Here is a 6,000-nt window from a genome sequence, read left to right as displayed (position 1 = left end):
TTTTTTTCCCTCCCCTAAAAAACCAACAACCTATCTGCGTTCCCACCTCTCCTCTCTGCTGTTTGGTAGCTCCCTAACATAACGGCGAGTGGAGAGTTGCAGCTGTATGGGAGGCTGAGCCCTTTGTTTGTCAGGAGGGTCATGTTTATCTCGCTGGATAACGAGGGATCTAATGGAAAATTGTCTCCTTTGGGATTGGCTGAAGATTTCTTAAATTCAGAGGTGTCTGGTTTCCTGGTATGGCTTGCTAATCACCACGGATATTCATAGTTACGTTATGGTTTCTTGGTGCTGTGAGAGTTTATTCTGGTGTTGGTGCCTTAAATGCTCTGCTTTCCAGAAAACAGCTCTTCGGTTTTATCCTTTTGGAGCATTAGGGTAGTACTCACAACTTGGAGAGGCACAGTGCAGTGATTTTTACGTTTAAAAAAAAAGGGGGGGGAGAAAGGAAAACAAACTTTAAAGGCCAATGGAGATGCTCCCACCTTCCAAATAAATAGGCAATTTATTTTTAGATAATATATAAATAGACAATATATGTTTACTTAAAAACCCCAGATGTTTTCTTGTGCAATTTTCAGCTGTAGAGTGTAAGGCTGAAAATGGGAAGTCCTTTAAGGAGAGTAAAAGTAACTTGATCATTGAGAGAGGACTAAAAAGCAGATACATAGCACCACTACCAAGAAATAAATGGGATATGATTGCTTACTTTTTTTTTTAAAATGCTTTTGAATCCATGAAAATGCAGTGTAGTTGCAGCTGGATTTTAATAGCTGTCTGAACTATTGTGGAATGAAATAGTTCTTGATGGTGTCATGTGATGTAGTAATCACTGGTGGGTAGAGTAGGGGTGATCTCACAACGTTTTATCCAGTGCTTTACTAGCTAGTTGTTAGTAGATAAAGTTTAAAAAAAATATAAAACTGACAATACTTGTTTGTTTGTTTGTTTCCAGAAAACTGATTGGGAAGTAGCCATAAAGAGTATTAACAAAAAGAACTTGTCGAAGTCACAAATCCTACTTGGAAAAGAAATAAAAATCTTAAAGGTATGTTAATTTGCAGTGATTTTTAAAGCTGCTTTACTTGAAAAGGAAAAGAGACTTTTGACCTAGTTAATCCTGGGTCACGGGTAGTATCACAGTAATTGCTATTCTGCCTTTTGTTTCTTTGTTAGTTCCAGGAGAAATCCAGAACTAAAAAGATGAAGAAAAAAAAGAAAAAGATACTTCTTTAGTTCTGGAAATGGTCTCAGAACAGGTTATGGGCATGCTTTTGCAGTTAAAAGTGGAAAATTGTTGTAGAACCAGTCTCTGTGCTTTGTTGCACATATAGAAAACTTTGTCCTTCAGGATGGCTAATATGGCACCTTTCCCAAGCAGTGCATACAACAACAAAAGTCATAGGTGAGGGTAAAGATGCCTTGAAAGCTAAAATCAACATGCTGAATTTGATTCCTGAAGCAGTCTTCCTCCTTCTGAGTTGTGTTAATTGACTTAGGATGTGTAGTGTGGCTCTAACGAAGGAAATAAAACCGAGCATCATTTAGTTTTTCAGTGCTATTTTACAGAAATGCCTCCTTGGATGGTCTCTTAGCGTTGTCTGCTCTCTGAACTTCACTGCATCTCATTTTACATAGCTTTGCAGTAATAATTAGTGCTGCTTTCTTTCCATGTTCCCAAGCTTCTTGAGATACATCACTATTTTATATACTAATATATGCATATTATATTCTAGTATATTTATTATATACCAGAAATTGTAGTGTTGGTGTCCTGTATTAGTGTGCTGGAAGTACTTAGCAAAAACAGATGCTTTTTTGAGCAGTTAAAAATAATTGCATGAGTTGTTCTGTGAGTTTTATTTGGTGTTATTTGGTGTTTGATTTCCATTTTCTTGTAAAATGGTAAGGTTGACTTTAAAATAGTGTAGTTGGTTACTCTGCTAAGGAAGAAATTGTGTAAGACTATAAAATTAAATTTAGTCAGTTTTCAGTGCTCATTAAAGGATCTTGTGCTGTAGTACTTTCTGTAACAAGACATAAAAAATAAATTCTGGAACCAAATGTTTTTATGACCTCTGAAGATATCGCCTAATTTCCTATTCCTGTAAATATTGTCAAAATAGCTGGGATTTCCTCCAAATTCCATCAGATGGTCTAAAAAAGATACTACCTTTCTTTGTAAAATTTGGTTCTCTTTGATTATCACCTGGCATGTTAAATTTAAAATAATGACAACAACAGGCTGTTTCCATAATACAAATATTTTGTTTTATAGGAACTTCAGCATGAGAACATTGTAGCTCTCTATGATGTCCAGGTAATATATATTTTGATGCCTTTTTTTTCATTAAAATTTATTTATGAAAATATAATGCATATATATGTATACTGAGTAGAAAATTTTGAATGGCTGTATATTTTGTTGCTATAATCAGTTTGGCATTTAGAAAGAGAGATCCAGTTCCCTAGCAGCAGCAGGGGAGTTCTCTCATCTTCAACACACTATGCACTTATTTTGTATCAGCTCTTTTTAATAAGCAGGATGCCCAGTTGGGGTAGAAAGCGGTGAGGAATATGGTTTACTTCCAGGCAGCAGGGGCAAGTGGTAGCCCGAGAACCTCTGCAGAAGCTGTTTGTGTAGTCTGGTCCTGTCTCCAGAGAAAAAGCATCAGCTGGCTGGGCTGGGAGCTCTGTCGGTGGCAGTAACTATTTTCCTGAATTAGCCTTGTTTCCTTGGCCCTATAATTTAATTGGAAAGTGGGTGTTCGTGGATAACGGCTGAATACACCTGAAGGAAAATGTACTAGTAGGAGTTGATCTGAATGGATGAAGCAAGTGACATTAAGAAGTCAACATAACTTAAAATACTCTGTTGTAGAAAAGGAGCAGCGTCTTTGAGGTCTCTGAAACAAAGAAATGTATTGTATAGCCCCGTGTCACGGTGAGGAAGAACTGAAGGAAGCAGAAGACCATGATCACACATGTATATGTTGTTGTTGCCTGTGTTCAAAAGGATAGGATAAAGTATAAAAGCCAAGCAGACATTTGGGTCTTTTCAAGTAGGAGAAATAAGTATTAAATTGCTTCAACTTGTCTTCCTCTTTTTATTCCCGGGATTCTGCCTGACAAGGTGAAGGAGTTAGTTTTCTAGCCTATCTAGTCTAGTGTATTCTACTTAATAGGAAGTACATTTTTTGTATCCTAAGGCCTGCAAGTGTTGAGTCAAGCTAAATATGATGTGATGTAGGTTATGCAGCCATTTGTTCTGCTTGGATAAGAACTATACATTTATCTCCTGGGCTCAATTCTAATCTTAAATACAGGGTTACATTTATGAAAAAATTATTAAGAACCACCCGTAGGCATCGCATAGGTAAAACAATGCAAAGTAGACATTTTGACGTTCTTCAGCGTGTTCTGTCTTTACAGGTTTGCATCCTAAAAGGTTTTCAGCTTACATGTAGATGTGTATCTGTGTAGCTATAGAAATCTGTGTTCACAGGGTATACGCTAGGCAGGCTCAGGTTTTACTCTGTGTAGCGCTACAGGACATGTACTAATTTCTGTTGACTTTGGTACAAAGCGATGGCGTTCATGTAGTAACAGACTATGCATCAGAACTTCCCATTTGGATGTATAGACTCTGTTCCCTCCTGGGTCTTGACTTCAGAACTCTGCGTTTTGAATGATATTAGCTGCTCTGAGAGGGAAAGTATACTCTCTTGTGCTTCTTGAAGAGACCAGGCTTTCCTGAGTATTGCTAAGTGGAAATAATCTCTCAGCATCCTAAATTTAGTATATCCAGACATTTTAAAAGAAACTGGAATTGTTGACTGAGGGCGTCGGTGTGTGAGTAAGCAGCTGAATTTCAGATTTATCATTTACAGTTGTTTATATGTGAAGATTACTTACTAAGCTTTGCAGCTCAACCTGAGGGGTAGTTGACTAGATGTGTATTTTGATGATTTAACGTTGTGTATTTTCTAAGCCTTGGAGAGGCTGTTGCTTCTTTTGATTTATGCACAGAACATCCACAAGGGAAGAGAGGACAGAGCTGTACACTTGTCTATGGTTCCATTACCTAAAGGTTATTTAAAAATACAACTTTTATGCTTTTCTGTTCTGCCACAGAAAAGGGTGCCCTTAGAGTGACAGGACTTCTTGAATGATCAGTCGTGTATGCTCCATTTGAGAAGGGGGTGTTCCTGCTTGTCACTGACTATTGCATTTAAATAATACGAACAGTTAAAGCAAAGAGAAGGGAAAGCCTGTGTCTCATACCATGGATATATTTCAAATACATTCATGGCAAATATAAAGCTTGGCAGTATGATGCTACTTCTATAGAAGAAATTGCTTTGCAAAATATGGTCTAAAGAATGTGACACTTGCACAAATAAGCTTTTCCCTTTCTGCACAGGGCTATGTTTGTGAAATATTATACATCATTAACTTGTATGATTACATTAATTTATAACCCAGCAAGAACGAACACTATGCAAGGCATTCACATGTCTAGTAGGCTGTTACACCTACCAATTTTCTTTAGCATTTCATGTTCTAGCATGTACTGCCCTTGTTTGCCATAGTATCATGAACATAGCGATATAGTACAGCAGATAAGACTTTAGGATTTCAAGCAATTTTTAAGTTACAGAAGCTATTTTTTTTTCCCTCAGTGCTGGAGCCAGTGGAGTCTGTGTCACAGTAGGAAGTTCTCAGTGTGACTGGGAGTTTGTTTTATTTTTATAGTTCTGTTGGTCTGAAGTTTTTCTTAACCTTAGACAGTTTGAAATAAGAAAATGCTCATGTTTCAGATGGACTGTCTGGCAGACCGTTTAGCTGAATAATCCAAGAACTGATTCTTGTACCGAGTTTTCAGATAGAAAAGATGGTGTGCAATGTCAATGGCAAAACTAAGTGAAAAAAAGTGTAAATTAATTGCAATGAAGAATAAATGTTTTTACATCTCATAATATTAAATGAAATTATTTGTACTTAATGGCCGTACTTTGAGATTAAAGCTATATCCCTGCATAGCAATTTGGAATATATCTTTTAAGTTTGAGAATGAAAGGGTAGTTGTTATTTGACGTACTGCAAAAGGCTTCATTTGGAATTGTTTTCACAGGAGGTAGATTCTTTCTCTTTCATCTCTGTTCATTTATGGTTGTGTTCTGTTGCATGATCTGTGACCGGTCACACAAGTCAGTGTAATAAAGGTACATACACCATTAAGGTTTTAATTAGATCCAGAGAGAACTTATGAGCCATTCTGCTGATAGTATATGAACATTTTAAAACCTTCTACAGTTGCTTCAGCTCCTGTGAACACCATTTTGATATGTTACTTAGTATGTATAGGGTCCACTGAGTTAAATTACTAGAAATGCCCATTCATCTGGAGACACACCCGAATGAATTGGTGTGCCGTTAATGTTGTATGTGCGTTGGTCGGCATAAAAATCTTTTGTTCTGGTGCCAGCACGATAATTGCACTTGACTTCCCTAAGGTGGTTACATGCAACACTGGCAGGTTTGATCGGCAGTTAAGCATTTTATGCAAGCAGAGCATACCGTTGTTGTTTGTGCCATCTCAGAAGGCCGGGGATCGGCACACAGCGGGGCGTGGAGACCGGTGGTTCTAAGACTGAAGGTGTTTGTGGAGATACTTAAATATGAACTCTCTGTCTGTGGGAGGCGAATGTTTTGCAGTAGTAGGGCCCTGAAAAATAAGCATATGCAGCTCATATCTAAATATGAAATTAATTTTTCATTAAGTGCAATGCTTAAAAAAACCCTGAGAATATAATAGATGTATATCAAAACATAACCTGCTGAGACATTTTTTACTTACCTTCTTGGGCAAGAGTTTGGTATTCTTTCTTTCAAGAATAAAAAAACTCTTGAATCTCTAAAATGGTATAAGAATGCAGCTCTTTTCCCATGGTGTTGCTGTGGGATGTCATTTATTCTGCAAAAGAAGATCAGACAGTC

The 6,000-nt window shown here is 37.2% G+C and overlaps 1 protein-coding gene across 1 annotated transcript in view; it reads left to right on the top strand.

Annotated features, from left to right (window-relative positions):
• Positions 1 to 727: 727 nt before the first annotated feature.
• Positions 728 to 6,000, top strand: part of ULK2 (unc-51 like autophagy activating kinase 2) — a 39,450-nt gene continuing 34,177 nt past the window's right edge. Inside the window, exons 1-2 of the mRNA XM_009328625.1 lie at positions 728 to 1,048; positions 2,279 to 2,320. The gene's annotated coding sequence lies outside the window, so the exon portion shown is untranslated. The remainder of the gene's footprint in view (positions 1,049 to 2,278; positions 2,321 to 6,000) is intronic.

The sequence above is a fragment of the Pygoscelis adeliae genome, unplaced genomic scaffold (genome assembly GCF_000699105.1).
Source record: "Pygoscelis adeliae isolate BGI_AS28 unplaced genomic scaffold, ASM69910v1 Scaffold347, whole genome shotgun sequence".
Classification (NCBI taxonomy): domain Eukaryota; kingdom Metazoa; phylum Chordata; class Aves; order Sphenisciformes; family Spheniscidae; genus Pygoscelis; species Pygoscelis adeliae.
This window is presented reverse-complemented; position numbering and strand designations above follow the sequence as displayed.